Source organism: Macaca thibetana, chromosome 3, assembly GCF_024542745.1.
Source record: "Macaca thibetana thibetana isolate TM-01 chromosome 3, ASM2454274v1, whole genome shotgun sequence".
Lineage (NCBI taxonomy): Eukaryota > Metazoa > Chordata > Mammalia > Primates > Cercopithecidae > Macaca > Macaca thibetana.
In genome coordinates, this window is record NC_065580.1 from 91,555,814 (window position 1) to 91,579,936 (window position 24,123).

Sequence of the window (24,123 nt, forward strand, 5' to 3'; positions counted from 1 at the left end):
AATGTAAATGGTTTAAATTCCCAAATTGCAAAATACAGACTGGCTGAATGGAGCAAAAGAAAGACTCAACTATTTGCTGCCTACAAGAAACTCACTTCACCTGTAAAGACACATATAGACTAAAAGTGAAGGGCTGAAAAATATATTTTATGCAGATGGAAACCAAAAACAGGCAGCAGTATATAAGTTATACTTATATCAAAAAACATAAATAGGGACTAAGAAGGTCATTATATAATAAGAAAGGGATCAATTCAGCAAGAGGATATAACAATTCTAAGTGTATATGCATACAATACCAGAGCACCCAGATACATAAAGCAAATATTATTACAGCTAAGGAGATAGACTGCAATGCAATAATAGCTGGGTTCTTCAACACTCCACTTTTAGCACTGGAAAATCATCAAGACAGAAAATCAACAAAGAAACAATGATTTAATATGCACTACAGACCAAATGGACCTAACAGACATTTACAGAACATTTCATCTAACAGTTAGTTGCAGACTATACATTCTTCTCATCATCCCATGGAACATTCTCCATAATAGACCATATATTAGGTCATAAAACAAATATCAAAATTTATTTAAAATTTGAAATTTGTTAAGTATCTCCTCAGACCACATTGGAATAAAACTAAAAATCAGTAATGACAAGCTTTAGAAACTGAACAAGTACATGGAAATTAAACAACAGGCTCTTGAATGACCATTGGGTCAATGAAGAAATTAAGAAGGAAATTTAAAAACATCTTAAAACAAATAAAAATGAAAACACAATATACAAAACCCATAAGATACAGTGAAAGTAGGAAGTTTATAACAATAAGCAACTACCTGGAAAAGTTTCAAATAAACAACCTAACAATGCTTCCAAGGAACTAGAAAAACAAGAAAAAAACAAACCCAGAATTAATAGTAGGAAAATAATAATAAAAATTGGAGCAGAAATTAACAAAATAGAGACTAAGAAAATTACAAAGAGTCAGTGAAACAAAAAGTTGTGTTTTTTTTAAAGATGATATTACTAGACTAACCAAGAAAAAGAGAAGACACAAATTAATAAAATCAGAAATGAAAAAGAGATATTACAACTGATATCACAGAAATACAAATGATCATTAGAGACAATTATGAAGAACTATACACTAAAAAATTGGAAAGTCTAGAGAAAATAGATAAATTATTGAACACATACAACCTACCAAGATTGAAACAGAAAACGTGAACAGAACAATAATGAGTAGTAAGATTGAATCAGTTATAAAAAGTCTCCCAAGAAAGAAATGTCCAAGACTGGATGGCTTTACTGCTGAATTTTACCAAACTTATAAAGAAGAACTGATACTAATTATTCTCAAGCAATTTCCAAAAAAGTGAAAAAAAGGGAGTGTTGGAGTGTTGAAGAACCCAGCTATTAATGTATTGAAATCTATCTCTCTCCTTAGCTGTAATAATATTTGCTTTATGTATCTGGGTGTTCTGGTATTATATGCATATACACTTAGAATTGTTATATCCTCTTGCTGAATTGATTCCTTTCTTATTATATAATGACTTTCTTTGTCCCTATTTATGTTTTTTGCCTTATATAACTTATATACTGCTACCTCCTTTTGGTTTCCATTCTATGAGGCCAGCATTATGCTGATACCAAAATTAGAGGACACACACACACAAAAAGAAAACTAAAAGCCAATATACCTAATGAACATAGATGCAAAAATCCTCAACAAAATACTAATAAACCAAATGCAACAGCATATCAGAAAGATATTACATCATGATCAAGTGGGATTCATTCCAGAGATGCAAGGATGGTTCAACATACACAAATCAATAAATGTGATAAATAACATCAAAGGAATGAATGACAAAAACATATGTTATGGTTTGGATATTTGTCCGCTTCAAATCTCATGTTGAAATGTGATTCCCTCCAACACTGGGAATCACATGGTGGAAGGTAATTGGATCATGAGGGTAGATCCTTCATGAATGGGTTAGTACCACCCTTTAGCACCACCCCTGTGGTAATAAGTGAATTCTCACTCAGTTCACTCAAGGTCTGGTTGTTGAAGAGTCTGAGACCTCTTCCTTCTCTCTCTTGCTCACACTCTTGTCATGTGACACGCTACTTCTGCTCCACCTTTTGCCGTGAGTGAAAGCTCCCTCAGGCCACACCAGAAGGTGAGCAGATGCTGGTGCCATGCTTCCTGTATAGCCTGCAGAATCATAAGCCAATTAAAACTCTTTTCTTTATAAATTACCTTGCCTCAGATATTTCTTTAGAGCAATGCAGAAACAAAATAATACACCACATGATCATCTCCATAGATGCAGAAAAAGCATTTGATAAATTCAACTTCTTTTCATGATAAAAACTCTTAACAAATTAGACCTACAAGAAACATAACTCAATATAATAAAGGCCATATATGACAAACCCACCACTAACATTATGCTTAATGAGGAGAAGCTGAAAGCCTTTCCTCCAAGAACTGAAACAAAACAAGGATGACTAGTTTTACCACTCTTATTCAACGTAGTACTAGAAGTCCAACCCAGAATAATCAGACAATAGAAAAAACATTAAAGGCATCCCAATTGGAAAAGAGAAAGTCAAATTGTCCTTCTTTGTAGATAACATAATCTTATATATAGAAAAACCTAAAGACTCCACCCAAAAACTCTAAAGCAAATTCAGCAATGTTGATAAGCAAATTCAGTAATTTTGCAGGATATAAAATCAGCATATAAAAATCAGTAGTGTTTTCACATACTAATAGTAAACCAGCTGAAAAAGAAATCAAGAACATAATCCAATTTACAATTGCTGCCAAACCAAAAAAATATATATACTTAGGAATAAATTTAACCAATGGAGATGTACAGGGTGAAAGCCCTAAACAGGAAAAACATTGATAAAAGACACTGAAGACTGGCCAGGTGTAATGGCTGATGCCTGTAATCCCAGAACTTTTGGAGGCTAAGGTAGGAGGACTGTTGGAGGCCAGGAGTTTGGGACCAGCCTGGGCAATATAGCAAGATCCCATCTTTATAAAAAAACAAAAAAAAGGAGCCAGGTGTGGTGGTGCGTGCCTGTAGTCCCAGCTACTCAGAAGGCTGGGCCCACTTTGGGCCCAATAGGTTGAGCCTACAGTAAACTGTGTTTGTGCCACTGCACTCCAGCCTAGGCAGCAGAGCAAGACTCTGTCTCAAAGAAATTGAAGAGGACACAAACAAATGGAAAAGCATCCCATACTCATAGAACAGAAGAATTATTATGATCAAAATGACCATACTACGCAAAGCAATGTACACATTCAATTTCTGTCAAAATTCCAGTGACATTCTTCACATAAATATTTTCTATTTTCTATTCTTATTGAAAAGCCAGGCAAGCCACATGTAGCCTAGAAATCACAGCTTCCTCTCAATCACAGCAAGTCTAAAGACTTGGGTTAAGTCTTCTGTGGACGTTCCTTTTTTTTGCATTTCAATTGCTTCATACTAAAAAGGGAAGCGTTCATTACAAGACTGCACTGTCTAGGTGCACCTTCCTTTCAGAGGTGGGTAGCCCTGTGATTTATTTTTTTGGAAAGATTTAACTCAAATATTTTTTAAAAAAGAAAAAAGAAACCATAGAGGAAGATCAGAAAAGTATTCTATTATCTGTTACTATTTATTACTGTACTATTACTGTTACTATTTATCAGTGAGTAGATCTGAATTGCTGTGGTCCTTGGCCACTGTCACAGGTAACATTCTACTGTAGTCCTCCTCCCTCTCATTTGAACACATTGAAGTATGAGTCAGGAATGGCCACAGGCTCTGTCGGAAGCTAAGGTGAATGAACAGAGGTGTGGCTCAAATATTTCTAAGGTGAATTGCTTTAGGTTGAATGGATTCATGCCCTGAACTTGCACATGACGCACTGGATAAACCCAGCGAGAAGCTGAGAGTTCACTTGTCCTTTTGGAGAGAGGCTAGAGTCAGCTGCTTCATCTGGAGATACCAGTCAGCTCTTCTTGGTTGTCAATTCCTAAGGAAAGAGAGATATAAAGGATATATCTGTGGTGTAGCAGATATTTAAGAGGATAGTCAATTCACCTTGCGATTGGATTTGGCTCAGGTTAAATACATTCTGAAGGCAAATATTAGCATTATGTTTTGGAATGAACAACAATTTTTTATAAATATTGATCTCATGTCATCACTGCGATAACTCCGTGATCTTAGTATCATCATTCTGACTTACAGATAAAGTGCCTGAGACCAGAATGATTATGCAGCTTGTCTAAGTTTACTCAGTTTCATCAGGTAGAATCCAGACCTGAACTCAAGTCTTCAAACTTCAAAATTTCACATCTTTTCACTAAAACATGAAGCCTCTGTAGTAACATTCAATGTGAGGCCATTGGTAAAGGAATATTAATATACTGTTGGAGCTGCAGAGATTCAGTGATTAATTTAGCTCTGCATGTGCCTGTGGAGGTAAAGCTTGGGAGACCTGTGGAGGTCTTTGGATAGGTTGTCTTCAGATATGCCATCAGTGCAAGAGCAATGCTGACCCTGTGTAATTTCTCTAATTGTCTTTCTCCTGCCATTCCAGTGCATCCATTAGCATACATCAAAGACTATAGGACTTCCCCAGGAACCTTTATGACAGTTGTCTATCAACTCAAGGAGTCAAGTAAATTCCCCCAAGTAAATGCTACTGTAACCAACATGTCCAAGGCTTCTTGAAGCTGTGGTGTTCTTTCTTCCCTTATCTTCATACTGCTGCCTGCTTCTCACCATTTAGATTCACAGAGTGGTCTGGCCAGCAGCCCTGACTAAAGGACTCACCCTAACCCAGGCACTCCTCATGTCATTACCATTTAACTTTTCTTCAGAAGTATTAATATTTTCTGTAACCTTTGTATTTGTTTTCAAGTTTATACATTCCCTCTCTCTTCACTAGAATATAATCTCTCTGAAAGTAGGCTCCTTATCTATATTATTCACTGTTATATCCCCAAAGACTAGAATCCTGCCAGGTATGGGAACAGATTCTCAATAAATTGTTTGTTGAGTGAATGTATATAGTGACACTTAGATGAATGCTTCCAAGCCCTACACTGAAAGAGAACCTAGATTTTTCTCATGGTGAATCTTCCCAAACATTTCTGAAACCCTCCAGGGGCCCTTACAAATGCTTGTGAATCCTTATAATCTTTGCTACTGCCAAGAGAATGAAAACCCAGGTGCCCATCTCAAAGCTGGACTTCACGTCTGGCTGTTGCTGTGTTGGTTTTGAGCTGGAAATTCAATACTTCTGGCACCATCTTGATTTTCATGGCTTGTGCTAACTCAGTGGTCCCTTTTAAAGTGAGAACGTGGACACAATTTCTTTCTGTGTTACAATCAGTGAAGGACTCCCCATAGCAAGGTTGCCAGGGATCCTAAGTGTTACTGACCTTTCATTTCATATAAAAGCTGCCAGAGTGACTTGGTCAAGATGAATTCCAAAATCTAGAATTATCCAGAGGTTTTCTTGCTCAAGGTCATCGAGCTCGTATCCCACGTAGGTATGTTGGAAAATAATGATTAGTCCCACACCTAAGTAAAACCTTACATTTAATACCACAGGTGGTCTAAATATTACTGTAGCATAAAGATGTATGCAGTTCCAGTGATGATGTTACAAAATTATCACAGATGCTTCCTGGTGCTGCACCTCATGGGCTCTTATCTCAGCTGAGATCCCCTGCTGGACATTTGAGTACTAGCCCTTAACACAAGGTATAGACACTGAAATGTAATTTTTACACCCACTCACTGGTTTCATATGTGGTAACTTTATCTCTTGTTGTATGTTTTTAGCTCTTTTGAGTAAAGGAACCAAGTCTTATGGGTTTTTTGTTTGTTTTTGTTTTTTTGAGACAGTCTCACTCTATCGCCAGGCTGGAGTACAGTGGCGCGATCTTGGCTCACTGCAACCTCTGCCTCCTGGGTTCAAGTGATTATCCTGCCTCAGCCTCCTGAGTAACTGGGACTACAGGCACCACCACGCCCAGCTAATTTTTGTATTTTTACTAGAGATGGAGTTTCGCCATATTGGCCAGGATGGTCTTGATCTCTTGACCTCGTGATCTGCCTGTCTCAGCCTCCCAAAGTGCTGGGATCACAGATGTTAGCCACTGTGCCCGGCCCAAATCTTATGTTTTATTCTGTGTTTCTAGTGCCTGCATATATAGGAGCTGGATCATCAAATATTGAATGGCATTTGATGATTCATGCACTTGCATATTATGGTTAAGAAGCTCTAACTAGATAAATCTGCAGTTGTATAACCTGCTTCAGTTATATTCATACTTATCATTGAAGGACATTACATTCATGAAATGTTTAGGATATGTATTAAGCTAATCAATTTAATCGTGGGCCGGATTAGAAGAGACAAGTAAGTAGCTGAAGATTTATTGCTCATCAGCCTTGGCAAGGCTAAAACCATGCCTGGACATGCTGATTCTCCTTTGCCTTCCTCTCTCTACAAGCTTAAGTCTCTTTTATTTGTATTAAAATGTAACTCTCTTTCTTCCAACCATTTCAACCACTACTAACTCCCACTCCCACTCTTTCACATCATCCCTGACCAAAGTCTTTCTGGATTTTTGGAGTCACTCAGGATTCTAAGGAACTTGTTCAGAAAGAAACTTTTTCTTTCACATACATGGCTTCTGTTTTCCACACAAGCAGGACTGACACTGAGTCAACCTTATGTGTGCTGAGCTGTTCCTCACAACAACGTGTCATGCTCATTCTTATGTGGGATAGTATTTCATTGAACAAATAAACTACAATTCATTTATTTAGTCTACTCTATTCATTCTGTACCACATGAATTTATTCATGTTTTGCTGTGAACAGTCTTATACATGTCTGTTAAACTTACGCTTGTAGTGTTGGTTGTAGAACTAGGAACTGATTAGTGTGTTTTAAGATTGTCAGAAGAAGACTTGCAGACTTGAAGAAGAAAAGTTTATTTGCAAAGTAGCGCAAAGGACTCAGATTCCAGAAGGCTCAAAAAAAAAAAAAATTTTAAAATGAGCAAACTGTTTGAAAAAATCAGCAAGTTTACATTAGTTGATTCATCAATTCATGGTGGGAAAAGAGCAACATTTCTATATGATTATTTTGTCTGCGAAGATCATGGTCTATCTTCAGATATCAGCATCACAAAATCAGCAATAAAGCTATTTTTACAGGGCAGGCAAGGGCTCCAGGAAATGTTCAAGGTTTCATTTATTTTGAGGCCCAGAACTACACAGGTGTGCCTATTATTCCTGCTGTATCTCTGGGTGAAAAGTATTTTGTTTTCTCTGTGTCATGTGATACATATTGTTTATTCATTATATTAGCAGGACGAAATGTTAGTTATGCTTTTACAGGAATATACAGGCATACCTTGGAGATACTGAGGGTTTGGTTCCAGACCACCACAATAAAGTGAAGCTCACAATAAAGTGAGTCACACAAATTTTTTAATTTCCCAGTACATGTTGTTTACACTATACTGTTGTCTATTAAGTATGCCATAGCATTGTCTAAAAAAAAAATACATACCTTAATTTAAAAATATTTTATTACTAAAAAATGCTAATGATCATCTGAGCCTTCAGCAGGTCATAAGCTTTTTGCTGATGAAGGATCTTGCCTAAATGTTGATGGCTGCTGACAGATTAAGTGGTAGTTGCTGATGGTTGGGGTGGCTGGCGCAATTTTTTAAAATAAGACAACATTAAAGTCTGCCACATCGATTTTTCCTTTTCATGAAATGTTTACCTGTAGCATGTAATGGTGTTTAATAGCGTTTGACTTACAGTAGGACTTCTTTCAAAATTGAAGTCAATCCTCTCCAACCCTGCTACTACTTAATCAACCAAGTTTATGTAATAATCTAAATATTTTGTTGTCGTTTCAACAACATTCACAGCATCTTACAGGAGTAGATTCCAGCTCAAGAAACCTCTGTCTTTCCTCATTTATAAGAAGCAACTGCTCATTCTTTCAAGTTTTATTGTGAAATTAAAGCAATTCAGTCACATCTTCAGCCTCCACTTCTCATTCCAGTTCTCTTGCTATTTCCACCACATCTGCAGGGACTTCCTCTGCTGAAGTCTTAAACCCCTCAAATTCATCCATGATGGAATCAACTTCTTCCAAACTCTTGTGAATGTTGATATTCTGACCTCCTTCCTAACTCATGTTCTTAATGGCATCTAGAATGGTGACTCCTTTTCAGGTTTTCAGTTTACTTTGCCCAGATCCACCAGAGGAATGGAATCACCACGTTACGGCAGCTTACAAAACGGAGTTTTCACATAATAAGCCCAAGTTACTCCTTGGCTCCTGAAATGCAGAACATACGCTGTATTCACAGGCATGAAAGCAATATGAATCTCCTTGTACATCTTCATCAGAGCTCTTGGGTGAGAAGGAGCATTGTCAATGAGCAGTAGTGTTTTCAAAGGAATCTTTTTTTCTGAGCAGTAGGTCTCAACAGTGGGCTTAAAATATTATGTAAACCATGCTGCAAACCGATGTGCTGTCGTCCAGGCTTTGTTGTTCCATTTATAGAGGACAGACAGAGTAGATTTAGCATAGTTCTTAAGGGCCCCAGGATTTTTGGAATGATAAGTGAGCATTGGCTTCAATTTAAAGTCACCAGTTACATTAGCCCCTCACTAAAGAGTCAGCCTGTCCTTTGAAGCTTTGAAGCCACATTCTGACTTCTCTCTAGCTATGAAATCCTCCCAGATGGCATCTTCTTCCAAGAGGGGTATTTTGTCTACATTAAAAATCTGTTGTTTAGTGTAGCTACCTTCTTCAAATATCTTAGCTTTATCTTCTGGATAACTTGCTGCAGCTTCCACATCAGCACTTGCTACTTCACCTTGCACTTTTTTGTTATGGAGATGGTGCCTTTCTTTAAACCTCACGAACCAGCTCATGCTAGTTTCAAACTTATTTTCTGCAACTTTCTCACCTCTCTCAGCCTTTGTAGAATTGAAGAGAGTTAGGATCTTGCTCTGGGTTAGCCTTTAGCTTAAAATAATGCTCTGGCTGGTTTGACTCAAACTTTCTCCATATCAGAATAAGGCTGTATTGCTTTCTATCATTTGTGCTTTCACTGGAGTGGCACTTTTAATTTTCTTCAAGAACTTTTTACACATTACATACATGTATCAAAATATCACACGTGCCTTAAAAATACGTACAACTATGATATATCAATTTTTAAAACAATTTTTTAAAGAAAGGAAAAAATAACCTTTCATCTGCATTCACAATTTGGCTACTTGGCGCCAGAGACCTAGCCTTCAGTTTGTCTTGACTTTTGACATACCTCCCTTGCTAAGCTTAATAATTTTTAGCTTTTGATTTAAAGTGAGAGATGTACAATTCTTTCTTTCACTTGGACACTTAGAGACCACTGTAGGGTTATTACTGGCTTAATTTCATTATTGTTGTGTCTCAGGAAATAGGGAGGCCCAAGTAGAGGCAGAAAGGTGGGAGAATGACTCGTCAGTGGAGCAGTCAGAACACACATAATATTCATCAATTAAGTTTACAGACTCATAAGAGAATGGTTTGTGGTACCCCAAAATTATTATAATACTAACATTGAAGATCACTGGTCACAGATCACCGTAACAAACATAACAATAACGAAAAAGTTTGAAATGTGAGAATTAACAAGATGTGACCCGGGAGACATCAAGTGAGCACATGTTGTAAAAAAGGCACCATGTATCTACTCAATACAGGATTGTCACAAGGTTTCAATTTGTAGAAAATGCAGTAACTGAGAATTGAAATAAAACAAAGCACAATAAAATAAGATATGCCTGTATACCTTCAGTTTAGTTGATACTGCCAAATAGCTGATCAGCATGGTTGCATTGATTTACAGTGCCATTAGATGTGTGTAAGTTACTTTCAGTTGCTTTGCATTCTTACTGCCCTTTTTGTTGCCTGTATTTCAAGTTTAGCCATTCTAGTAAACATGTAGAGGTGTCTTCTTGCAGTTTGTATTTGCATTTCTCTGTTTTCCTGTGGGTACTTGGTTATCTTTTGTTTCATACCACTCAGTTATATCCATGTTCATGTTGGCTTATTTGCTTTTGATTGTCATTTCACAGCAGTACTTTATATTCTGGGTAAAAATCCTTTGTCTGATATATGTGGTGCAAATAATTTCTCCCACTCTGTTGCTTGCTTTTTTTCTCCCATAATGGTGTCTTTAGATGAACAGAAGTTTTTAATTTTAATGTAATCTAACTTACTCTTTTTTTCTTTTATGGCTGGTGTTTATGAAATCTTTGCCTATTTCAAGGTCATGACATATGATCCTAAGTATTCTCCTAAAAGCTTTATTTTTTTACCTTTCACATTTAGATCTACAATCCAACTAGAATTGAATTTTGTGGATTGTGTGAGATAAAAGTTCAACACTTATTTGTTTTCAAATGGATATCCAATTGACCTAGCACCATTTATTGAAAAAAATAATTGTTATCCTTTCCCCAATGCACTGCAGTGTCAGCTTTGTCAAACATCAGGTGTCATGATGTGTTTGGGTCTGTTTCTGAATTCTAATTTGTTCCCCATTGGTTTATTGTCTATTCTTGCATTCATACCTGTCTGTTAGTCACTATTAAATATGGTAGTTCAGGTTCTAAAGTTATGTTATTCTTCAAAATTGCTATCCTTAACCCTTTACATGTTGCATACATTTTAGGATCAGCTTTTTCAAAATACAAACACACAAACACATACACATACTGCTGGGAGAGTGATTAGGACTACAGTGAAACTATAGATCCATCAGAGGAGAATTGACATCTCTATACGATTCAGTCTTCATGCGAATTCATCAGCGTGGCATATGCCTCCATTTATGTAGATATTCTTTAATTTATCACAATAATATTTTGCAGTATTTAGTGTGGAATATCCTTAGTATGTTTTGCTACCAAGTACTCTATATATTTTATTCTTTTGTAGATGATATTTTTAGTATTTTATCTTTTATGTTTTTTGGTTGATTTATAGGAATACAATTGATTTTTGTATAGTGTCCTTTTACTAGTGGCCTTGCCAAATTTCTTGTCTGATTCCAATAGGTTGTAGTTTTTTTGGACTTTATACAGATGATAATGTCAAATTCAGTTAATAACAGATTTATTTCTTCCTTTCTGTGGGCAGGACAATGAAAGATAACCACCAATTAAAAACTGAATCTAATTCTCTTCTTCCTTCCCTTGATCTACTAATGGCCTTTATACTTGATTGACCAATAGAACATGGCAAAGGTGAAGTCGGGCCAATTTTGGGGATAGGCATTACTAGAACTGGCAGCTTTTACCTTGCCCTATTGGGTCCCTGAACTGCCACATAAAAAATAAAGTATTCATACCCTTTCTCCTACTAATTCCACTTTTGTATGACTCAAACATAAAAAAATAAAAATAGAAAATGCAGACAAAACATCATGCACAAAATTGTTATTGGCTATGGTGCAAAACTATATGTAGCCTAATTGACTAATAAATGGTTATGTAATTTAAAATAAAATAAAATAAAATGAAACTACTCTGAGACTTTCATTCGGTAAGGAATTATGATATATAGTAAAAAATAATTATGATATATAGTAAAAATGCTGTTGTTTTAAGTCATTAGGTTTGGGCATAATTTTCTATAAAGCAATATATTTAAGTTCATGAAATGTTGACCAGAAGTGGGGGCAGTAGCCATACTTATACTTTTCCTGAACACAGAGGGAAAGAATTGAATATTTTCCCATTAATTATGATGGTACTATTGGCTTTTCTTCCTTTTTCGTAAATAGTAATGCATTCCAGATCAAGAGGTTTTCCTTATATTCTCAGATATTGCTAAGAATTTTCATGAGTAGGTTTTAAAATTTTTTAATAAGAAAATTATTTTCATTTATTATGTTAATATGAATTACATTGATCTTTGAGTGTTATATAAACCTTGCATTCCTGAAATAAACCCGATTTGTTGTGTTTTTATCCTTTTATAATACTGTAAGAGTCCTTTTGATCATATTAGTTTAGAATTTTTGTATATATATTTATTACTGAGATTGGCCTTCAATTTTTATTTTCCAAAATGCCTTTATGGATTTGATATACAACTAATTTTAGCTTTATAGAGTTCAATAGTGTTATTAATTTTTTAATATTTAGAAAATTTTGTGTAATAACTTTTGTTATTGAGCATTGCTTGTTTAAAAAATTTACTGCAAAAACCATCTAGACCTCAGCTTACAAGAGTGAAACTTCATCTCAAAAAAAAAAGACGAATTTACATTTTTCTCCTATAAAACTCTAAAACTCACCTCTTTCATGAGTCATTCATAGCAAGCATTTATTTAACTCTGATTACAGTAACAAACTCACAAATTTCTTGGGACTTACATGCAATTTTGATTAATTTATATTTAATAAAACTGATTTGTCATTCTTAGTAATAATAACCTGAAGTACTTGTATGTGCCAGGCATCAAAAAAAGGTTAAATCATTTTCCCAATATCATATAATACATAATTGTTGACTAAGAATCAAATGTGGTTTGATTTTAATCCAAAGCCTGTGCTCTTGACCGTGATGCTATGATTCTTCACAGAGCAAATCTGCCTTCTTGTTTAATTCTTGCAAGAAGCGAAGATTAATCTGCCCAAAACCACATGAAAGATGGTCACTTAATTTATAATCTAAAGTTTAATTGTAAACTTCTTGTCAGATTTTTTTTGCTACTTCTCAAATCGCAGATATGGAACAAACCCAATTAATGCTGACTTCCTAAACCACAGGCTAGTATATCTGACCACACCGGCTCTGCAAGACCATGACTGAAGACTGCTTAAATGTTGTCCCTGAGTGAATATCTTAACATTTATTGCATCTTTCATTTTCTTAACAAAAATGAAGGAGTTTGTGACTGCGTTGGTAAGTTATTTAGAGTGAAAATATACTATATACTACTATAAATAAATCTACTTATTAAATAGAAACGCATGTCACAGAACTGCACTGATAGCTGCTGTTTCCTTACATAATTGAGGGTGTGCCTTCCCCTAATCATGACCAAGTCTCCCTTTATAGTCCTTCATATTCACCTTGGCTGATAAGTTGAAATAAAGCTGGGACCCTTGCATCGAGAGTCTGATCAGTTTTTCTTTATGGCTTTCTTCATTTTATGTCCAGGTTATCATCTCCTGTGGGATGTATTGGTCTTCAATAATCTGCTTAGTCAGAAGTCTGAAGTAACTTAATTTATAACAACAAGAAAAATCTTCCACTATCTTTCTCCCTGAATCAACAGGGTTTCCCCATTCTTATGACATAAACCTACCCACCGTCACCAAATGCTATATAACATTTTGAGCTATAGCATTTGCCTCTAAATAGTCTTTTTTTAAACAGATCAGACAGCATTATGCATCTCACGTGGTGCTGAAAAATAACATTCTCTGGCTTTACATAGTGTTGGCTATTGCATTATAAATTCCCACAATATAGAAGGATGGTGACAGAAGTATCAAGTCCCACCCATTCTTTACTATCTAGAGAATACTTTATGTTTCTTGCTTATTTATAATGGAATGTTTAATCATTGTATCACTCAAATGTGGCAAGTATTGATTTGGTATCTAAAATACTTCGTTATTCTGGAATGCTTTTTCTGCTTCAAGAGAATCCACAAAGTTGCTACATTTTCTCTTAAGATGGAATGGAATAGAAATTTAATAGAAGTGTTGATTGACACAGATGTGTTTCTTTTTCTTTACAGTTTTCCATCAAAAATTGGGAATCATGCCCTTTCATACAACATAGTTGTGGTAAGTAGAAGTAAAAGTGTTTGTTCATCATTAAGAATTGATCCCTCACTTTTTAAGAGATAATGAGTAGTTACATTTACATTAAAGAGTCAAGCTTTTTATTTTTGAATAATGGTTCAGTTCAAACTCCTTTGATTTGGATATTTGAGACACAATTTGTTGAAGTGAAAGAACACTGGAACAGAAGCAAAAAATACCTGAGATGGAGACTCACCTCTTACCATCAACCTAGTGTTGACTTTGGATAAACTACTTAATCTCTTTAGCATCTGCATCCTTACTTGTGAAATGAGAGGTTTAAATTACAGTTTCCTTCCAGCTGTAAGAGTCCGTATCATTATTTATTATACAGAAGTAATTTTCATTAAACATCTTAGAATTTAGATTTCTATCTTTTAAACATTTTATTATTTTATAACACCAGAAATTAAGAAATGTTATGCCTAATATCCCACTAACAGTGTCCTTTGCTGGATTGGCAAGTACAACATGGCTATATGTTGTACTAAATACGCTATATGCTGTTGCTAAAGCTATAGCAATTCTGCTATGGTGCCTCTTAAAATTCTGCCCTAGACTAATATGTTATATCTTCTAATTAAACCTTAACAATGAGCATGCAATCAAGAATCATTAAACATTTACTCAACAAATACAAGTTTAGCTATTTATTGAATAAAGTATACCTGTGAAGTCAATGTGACCTAGATTTTAGTCAAGTATGAATCTACCTATCTATCCTCTCTCTCTCTCTCTCTCTCTCTATCCATCATGTCTGGGTATATATTTAGTCAAGTTATTTTTAAATTTTATTTTTAGTTATTATGGATACATAATAGTTGTACATATTTCTGGGGTATGTGTGATGTTTGGATGCAGGCATACAAAGTGTAATGATCAAATCAGGGGGATTGTGGTATCCATCACCGCAAACATGTATCATTTATTTGTGTTAGGAGCATTCCAATTCCACTATTTCATTTCTCTAAGACATATGATAAGTTACTGTTAGCCATAGTCGCCCTATTGTGCTATCAAATACTAGATTTTATTCATTCTATCTAACTGTATTTTTGTAGTCATTAACCATCTCTACCTTATGCCCCATATTTTTGTATCCATTAATTATTCAAGTTTGTTGTATTGTTTTTCAGTGAAAATTATAGAGGACATTGGTATTCGATTTACCTACAACCTGGGACAAAATTGACCCCACTGATTTATTTCTTCCTAGGTCCATCTTTTCTCCGGGGGTAGTGGAAAGATCAGGATCATCAGAGAACCTAGGGTGTGATATCAGCTCTCCAGTACCAAACACAGTTCATTAACCTCTCAGAACCTCAGGTGTCTTGGGGCATAGTTCATGTCTCCTGGCCCATCTCACAGGATTATCAGGAGAATGAATGAGATAAGTGAGTGCATTGTGTAAACTGTGAAGTGCTAAATAAATGCAAGGTAATGCAATACTATATGAAGTCTTCACTCAAGCTATTAGTTCATTAGCATACACTCAGCAAATGGTTTTGAGTACCTGGTACGTGGCACAGGCACTGTTTTAAGCATTGGGAATCAGCAGTCAAAAAGGCAGATAAAACTGTCTTGGGGCAGTAGGAAAAAGGCATTAAAAAGATAAATAAAAGGTTTCAAATACTCATCATTCATAAGAAAATTAAAATAAGATGCTTTGAGAATTGAGGAACAATTATAAATGGTCCTCTCTGTGAGGAGTGATTTTCAAGCTAAGACCTGGACGAAAAGATGGTATGAGTCAAATCCCTCAGGGAAGAGCATTCCCTTGGAAGGGAAGAATAAGTACGAGGACCCTAAGGCAGGAACCAGTTTCATGTTTGAAGAACACAAATAATCTCTGTGACTGTGAGTGAGGGTAAAGGTGAGGTGAGATAATTTAAATGAAGTAGAATTCGCATTCCCCAGAAAACGACAGAATGTTCTAGAATTTTGGTATAGTGTAGACTAAAGATGTTTTTCACATGAAATGGTGCAGCTGCTCTGTCTTAAAAAGATTCAGAGTAAATCCTGGGGGCCAACTGCTCTATACAGGTTAATAAAAACTTCATGACACCTACATGCTATTTCCTGAAGACTTGTTTTGGGGAAGTTGGACTTCAAAGGAGAAATCATAACCAACATGTTTTCATCATTAGGTGAAAGCCAGTTTCCTTTGTGAGAGTACCATAGAAGAAGCTTCAAATTTTCTGCCCATCACGTTTGTCAGACAGTATTTCTGTTCAGGAGCAGGTAAACTACCCAGTGTCTAAAGCTACTCCCATTATGCCTAGATGCCCATAGCAATTTTTTTTCTTCAACGATAGGTGTCACTAAGAGGTAGTTGGGGAACACTAAGACCGACTTGCTTCAAAAGGATCTCAAATCATTCAGTCTATCAACCACAAGGGCACCCTATTCCCTCCTTCCCCACCTCCTGCCCAGCCCTGACTTCAGCCTGTTTTCAAGAAAGGCAATATAGCAGCAGCCATTTTTTTGTTTTGTTTTGCTGTCTTTGCCTCAGACTCCCTGCCCTAGCCTAGGAGAAGCAGTGTCCCAAACCCTGCCATGACCAATACACAGGCGCTTTTCACTTAAGTCAAATTCCAGTGATTCAGCAATGTGAAAACAAGCATCAAAGGGAGAGGCAGTGTGGGAGAGCAGCAAAAGCACTGGATTGGCAGGCAAGGAGACAGAGTTCAGCTTTAGATGTGCCTACTTCCGGAGCCTCAGTTCCCTTGTGTGTATAATCAGGATGAAAATATTTCCCTGCTGTTCTGGCAAGGTTCTAAAGGGAATTAAGTAGCTGTTATCTGCAGAAAGCACTTTGTGAAGCTAGGCTGCTATATAAAAATGGAGTGGGGAGAAATGGAGTAGTTCCAAATTGGCGAGTTTGTTTTCATTGACTACCAGGTATGGGAAGGGCACTGAAGAAGCAAGACAGGGGCTGAGAATTTGAAAAATATGCCCTTTGCCATGAAGACACTAGAATTTATGCTAGGGAGCAGAGATCATGTATTAAGGGGCTACTGTATGGCACAGCTCTGGGAGGCACTGTTTGCACTGTAGTCTACGCATACATTTGAAAGGGTTAAGTAAGAACATAAGTCCACTCAATTAAAGGATAGGCAGTAAGTGATGGAGGATCTCAGTGGCTGGAGACATTGAAGAAAGGTGAAAAGAAGGGATAAGACTTCAGCTACTACGTAGAAAAGGAAACCTTCTGATGGGAACAAGAATAGACACAAAAGATCTCCAGTAAATTTAAGAACATGAGACTAATTGGGTGTCCTTTCAGGAAGGGTACAAGAAAGTGGTGTGACTTTTTTGTTCTTTTCCAAAGTGGTTTTTTTTTTTTTAATATGGAAATAGTTTGGGGACTTTAAAAAATAATATTATGGCACCTGCCTATTCTTTCTCAATTCAAATGAAACTCAGCATCTGTTCTAAAGCACTAGGAAAAGCCAAGAGGAGAATGAAGCGCCCGACAGCTAAAACCTTTGTGTTCTTATCTTTTTACAGTATAATTTTTATTGACCCATGATCTGTTAACTTCTGTTCCTCATTCAATATAAAAAGATGATGACACAAATGTCTTTCAAAGCCTTTATATATGTTCAAATGCAGAAAAGGCCCTGTGGTTGCTGTCAAGCTAAGGGATTCAATATCCCTGAGAACATCCATTCCAATAACACTGGCCACTCAGAATGTGTGTGTGTCTGCGAGAGCACACACATGTGCATGCATGTAAATTCTGTGTCTAAAATACTACAGTCCATGAAAACTGTCTTACTCTTCAATAAAATTCAGACATTTAGGGCTTCACAAGGTCCAGTATTTCTTAACATTATAAGACAAAAGAAGTTGAATTAAAGAATTTAGTTCATGGTTTAATTAAATTTGTAATTTCAAAATTACATTCGCATCTGAGTGTTAACTGTATTTGAGTAAATAAATGAGCAAAAAAGACTTAAGCATTTCTGTGAAACTGGGTCAATCAAGACAAATTTTTACTGTGATTCACTTTTTGGTCCCTCTTTTACTGTATAGCCTTTGATTTTTTTAAATGGCCCCATGTTTTATTGTTGACATTTTATTTCAATATCTGATTTGAAAACAGCATACAGAGCCCCTGTGAATTTTAAAGAGATATCTGCTTTCTTTCATCACAGCTGCTCAGCCTTGGTGGATTGGCTGGGATTTTTTTTTTTTTTTTTTTTTTTGATTATTATTGTATTACTTGTGAGAGGAGAAGGAGACAATGCGAACCAATATTCTGATGATAAAGATTTGGCAGTCGAGTCATGTCATCATGTCTCTTTTCTCTTCCTCATCGGAGTTTTATGCAAAAGCAGAAACAGTGACTTTTTTCAACACCTGCATCTTTAACAACCAGAGCAGTGTAATTACCTTTCTTAAATATTCTATAGAATTGTCAAACAGCAATTTTCTTTTACAAGGGTGGCTTTTAAATAATGTCGTTTACATACAGAGTTTAACATCTCTTAAAGTGAAAATCTAATTATAAGAAACTAAAATTTACTGCATGTTTATAATTTGATCCTTATAAAATTGCTAATCACGGCACCTTTAACATATATTATGAAGCAGAAAAAGTACATATAGTCAGATTAAACTAAATATTTTGGAGTTTCTTGAATATATGTTAATTTCTATCACTATTACTGTTATTAACACTATTTGGTATTTTATGCATTGCTCTTGAATTCAACAATTTGTGGAGAGAGGTGGCTCACAATGACATGTTTTCTCAAGATCATCTGATGTCATCGTTTCCTCTTTGTTAATGAAAAGTATCAATATTTAAAAAGAACTGTCATTGTAGTTTATGTATAGACAATAAATGGTAAGTCAAGCAAGCTGAGATAATTCTTCCAATGGACACATTAGATAATAATGCCAATACTAAATAATATTAGAATTTAGGTAATGTACTGCCATTTGATAAAGTGGTTCATGTCCAGATTGTATACACACTTATCATCTTTGGCATCTGACTTTATAATTTTTGAAGTGCAGATGGGATTGTCAACCACTGGAAGGAGTGATACTTCAATATTTTACTACAAGGTGAATGTTAAAGTGAAAATTTTAACGTATCCCCACATTGTTTCATTCTGGAACAAGCTCTAAATTAATGTTATGTAATGTTATGAAATGTTATGAGCACACCTATAAACGTATCGCTTACAAAAAGATTAAAGAGTATGTTTTATAATCTTCAAATTGTCACTGTAGCAATTCCTCTGTTGCCCCACACTATTCTCAGAATGTCGACTCGGCTACATTTTCCTTCAGTGCTTCTGGTCAGAATTTCTGTTGTCTATGCCAATTTATGCCCAAGGAGTCTGTAAATCTTTTGTATCTTTTTTCTAAGCATGTTCTCCACGGAAAAGATAATCAGCCTGAAGTCTAAAGTACAACCTTCTCAGGCGCTTTCTCAAAAGCACACTCTATCATTCTTTAAAAAAATTACAAATTAAAAAAAGAATTTTAATGGAGTCTTATACAGCATTGTTTTGAATTTCCATCAATTGTCTACATAATCAGTATTTGTTTATATAGCTCCATTCTATAGACATATAACTGTTATGTAAAATAATTTTTAGACTGTTTATATCTTGGTCATATACAATATGATTTTTGTGCCTGAAATCTTAAGTATGCCAGGAGGAAGCCAAGTCCAAAATGCTAGAAATGTATTCTTTATGCTATGATACTCAGTTTAAATCTTGACATTTCCTGTTTGAAAAATAACGTTTGAAAAAGAAAGTGATACTCAAAATATTCCACCTATTCATAAATGATCTCAATAGCGATATTTTATTATGTAAAACATGTTATAATTCTTATTTCCCTCCTGTATTTCTAGGTCCTCCATAAAATATACATGTATGATGGTAGATATGTGTGTATCTGGGTTGCGTGTATTTCACATGCAAATACCAGAAAGCAAAAAAAGTAGCACGTTCATTCAACTTCTATGTGGACATAATGTTACCAAGTGAAAAGGCAATTCTCTCTCTCTCTCTTTTTTTAACTTTGCTTTCTCTAGCAACCACTTTAGATTTTATAGGGTTTCTCTCATACTATCTTAACTGGATTAAAGAGTAAGAACAAGTTTTCTCCATTACAAAATTCTCATTTAATCCTTATCCACACTTAATTTATCAAATTAAATCAGACAAGATTGATGCCAAGGCTTTTCAAGCCGGACATCGTGTGTAAAATCGGCAGACAAGGGTTTGTAAAGGGTGCCCACCGTGACTTGTCATAGCCTCTTGCCTCAGCTGCCCTCGCCTCGATCCAGGCGGGGTCAGGATGCTTCTTGGTGTTCCACTGTGGGCTCGGCGGGGAAACAGAGCAGCTACACAGCCTCCAGCAGAGTTACTTATTACACCCTCGCCTCCTTCACCTGCCCCAGCCATTCAAAATAACACCACACCATAAAATATTCATGAACCGCGCCATGCTGCAGCCAGGGCTCGCTACTGCAGGTGGCTGTTACATCAGTAATTGCTCAATACTTCCCTCCACAGTGTAAAATTGTTTTCATTATGTGTCATGAACACAGAGCCAAGCAAAGCCCTCTTGAGTGGTTTCCCAAGGGCTGGAGGGAGGTGGTACTTAACTTAAACAGGCGCTTTTTGGCTTAGATTTAAAAAAATAAATAAATAAAAAATAAAGGGAGAAGCCAGTGAAAGCTCATCATTAACTCTCCTTCTAAGTGCAACAAAAAGCAGAAGCTCATGCAAAACTCTCATAAAGATTATCCTAAATGTCTCAGTTACTAGGAAGAGCTTTAGGGGTTTTAGCGGGTCTTACGATACTTCAAGCTGCAGAGAAGAGAATAACTTTCCACCTGACTGAAGTTCCCATGGAGTGCAGAGCTCTGGGATAAGCAGGTTTCAGCAATAAACTCCTGCATTGTGAGGCAATAATGCCCAGCCAGGTCCCCGCATTTTGATTCAAGGGTGTCTTTTTCTTTCCCCCCTGTGGAGGACTAATCACAGCTCCACTTTGTTTAATTGCAGCAAAGAGAGAAATGTGTTTAAGAAGTCATTCTGGACCCCTTTAAATGAATGCTGGGGTTCTTCAAGGACAACAAACAGGATGCATAATAAATAAGCTTTAATTTTCAGATCAAAATAGGCAAAGTTAAAGATTTTTAGTGACTGATCTGGGAGAGATGCTGCTGTAAAGAGACCAGAAACTGGGGGGAAAAGGGCGGGGAAAGCAACAAGTGGGATTACAGTCTTGGTTTTTATATAGCACAAGCTGTTTTTGCATGGTGGGAGGATCCTTACAGGAATAAAATCTTTACGGAATTGGGAGCTAGTCGATTTCCCCTAGGATTTTGATTCTGATTCAGAAAGAAGAAAAAAGGAAGGACGGGAAAGAGAAAGAAAAAAAATGTCCTTCTTGTAAACTATGTTAAACCTCAGTAATTGACAGATTCGCCTCCCCTCATTTTCAAGCTCAGGCCGGGTTGGGTGCAATACGTGCGGGAGATGGCCTCAGGGTCATGAACTCCCAGGGTTGGGAGGAAAACCATTTATCCATCACATGCTTGCTTTCTGAGTTTGACAAAACTAAGCCCCAGACCAAATGATTGGGAAGCACCCCTTTTCATCTATTTAAAATCTGTTTATTTCTTACCACTCTGGCCTAAGCATCTTCTTAAAGGAAAGTTAACTATTTCCCTCTTGTAAGATGAGTATTTGCTGATCCTTATCACTTTGTTTAGAAAATATTTACCATAGATGTTACGGGAAAATTTTCCAGTACTGTAGCTATCTGAAACGGTATTATCAAACTTGAAAATGTGTAATACAAATCGCCTATTTCAAAACCATGATCTACAAATGTCTATAGTTTGTCTTTTTCTTTCCTGATAGGAGTTTTGTTTTTTTTTTTAATCAACCCCTCTAGAGAGAAAGTATTAAAATTTTTTTTTAAAATGTATGGCACAGTTCTGATACTATTTTTTTTTAGTAACGTACTATCCATTGATAACAAATTGACCATAGATAACTGTCAGTCCCATAAATTGAAGAAGGCAATGGGCATAAAACCACTCACGAGCATCTGCTGCAGGGGGTTTTCCTCTGGGTTAAATGGAAGATGTGAGGTTATTTAACATCCTGCAAAAACAACGTAGAATGAGTGTGTGTGTTTGTGTGTGTGTGTGTGTGTATGTGTGTGTGTCTGCCATATACATATGTATCCTGAATGATGGATTTCCTTTGCATCTGGTAACTATAGACTTTTCTTCCCCTGAATACACCAAATGACTGTTTCAAAATGAAAATCACTATGTGTTTGAATGTTGTATTATGCCTAGTCCCTTTTTGAGTGAAAGGCGGCTTTAAAAAGTAAGGTATATCATTGCCAAAAAGGGGCTAAATAGTATTGTCAGCATTTTGAGAAGGAATAGGTCCTTTTTCGCCTTCCTTCTCAAACTCTTTTCTGGACAGCTGTTAGTGACTTAGCGAACTTTTCATATGGATATGTATGTTAATGGCAGGCAATGAACTGGAGATGGAGAGGCCCAAACACAGGCCCAACTCTTCAGTGCACATCAAAAGCCTTTACAAAAGGAGCAGTAAAAGAGGCAGCGATGGCGGAGCCTTCACTTTTGTACCCTGAATTAGTTCTGCAAGCAATGAAACTGATCTTTTCTCCTTGCCAGAAAAGTCTGCTGATTTTTGTGAGTGCTCATTAGCACAAGAGGCATTTGTGAAGATAATTGACTGACGCTGATACTGCTGGCTGTCACAACAGTGCCAGCCAGCAGTGTATGTGCATTTTAATAGTTGTATTTTTTTTCTTTCTTAGACTTCATGGTTTCTAAAAGATACTAGTTTTCCAAAGGTTTACACTCTTCTTTGAAGCAGAAGGTTTTAAAATCTTTGCTTTGAAAACTGACAACCAACCTTACTTTTTAAAATATAATATTTCTATGTAGTACCTGGTATGGATGTATAATGTAAAAGTTATCTATTCAATGCATGCAACTGGACAGAAATTACGCAGTTGTAGATCCAAATTATTTTGATATCAGATGGACATTCAGGAAATAGTGTGTACCATCCAGTTCCTGGAATACAAGCTATCATCCTGTAGAAATAACAAATAAGGCAATATTCCACTTTGTCATAAGCAACTACAAAAATTTCATACATTTTCAAACTTTTTTTTAGTTTTCTTTTTTGTAGACATGTTCATAAAATTAGAAAATTAGGGGGGGAAGGGAAGTATTTTTGGAAATTCTAACTTAATAATGCTTTGACACGAGGTGGATCTTTTACATGATGGTACCACCCAGAATGGGACTCCAAAGTATCAAAGCATAGATGTCAGAGGACAATTGAGTCTCTGTGCTCACAGTGTCAAGGAATTCTGCAGGGAACATGATGTCAACGTTCTTTCTCACTCGAGTTTTTGCTGCCAATTCACAACATATCATAGAAACCTGTGTTACTTGGTTGACATATGCCTTCTCTCTTTTCTAAAGGAACTTCTAAAACATTTACTTTAATTAATTATACATTTATCAGTTCTTTGTGTGGAAGAGCATATCTGGGAATTTATGTGTCATTGCAGCAAAATACAGACTTCATAAGTGTCTTGTCCCAAATGAATGGTATATAATAGCAATATGTTAAATCTTCTGTAATCTATATGTGTATTAAGCTGTTTAAGGACTCTGTACATTGAATATGCTCAGAATAGTATTTTTCTAAAGCACTTCAGAAGCCTGCCTAGTTATAACATGTGACAGAGAGAGCATTTTCTTTGAGGGAAAAATAAGTTATTTTCTCAAGTTAAGGATGACAGAATAAGTTGAGTGAGGGTGAGAGTTACTTCTGTGCTATCACCACTTTTGAATGAAAATGAGTTGTCTACTTTACCTTCTGATATATCTATTCCTGGCAGCTCAGCTCACTGATAAACTAGGCTGCTCTGAAGGGGCTCCAGGGGAGGGTAAAAAGGTTGGTGATTTCACTGAACATGCTTTTGAATCTGCTGCTAGATGTGCTTTTTAGAAATAGGCTCTTGATTTCTCAGAATGTAGCTATTGTGTCAACATTTTCTGAAAAACTAGCCATTGAATCCTCGATGTTTCACCTTTGTGGGGTTGTATATGTTCACAGCACAGACAAGTA

The 24,123-nt window shown here is 36.1% G+C and overlaps 1 long non-coding RNA gene across 1 annotated transcript in view; it reads left to right on the forward strand.

Annotated features, from left to right (window-relative positions):
- LOC126950773 (uncharacterized) overlaps nucleotides 1-14,171 on the forward strand; it is a 189,298-nt gene extending 175,127 nt beyond the window's left edge. Inside the window, exons 3-5 of the long non-coding RNA XR_007724292.1 lie at nucleotides 12,899-13,034; nucleotides 13,879-13,927; nucleotides 14,077-14,171. This is a non-coding gene — a long non-coding RNA (uncharacterized LOC126950773). The remainder of the gene's footprint in view (nucleotides 1-12,898; nucleotides 13,035-13,878; nucleotides 13,928-14,076) is intronic.
- The last annotated feature ends 9,952 nt before the right edge of the window (nucleotides 14,172-24,123 follow it).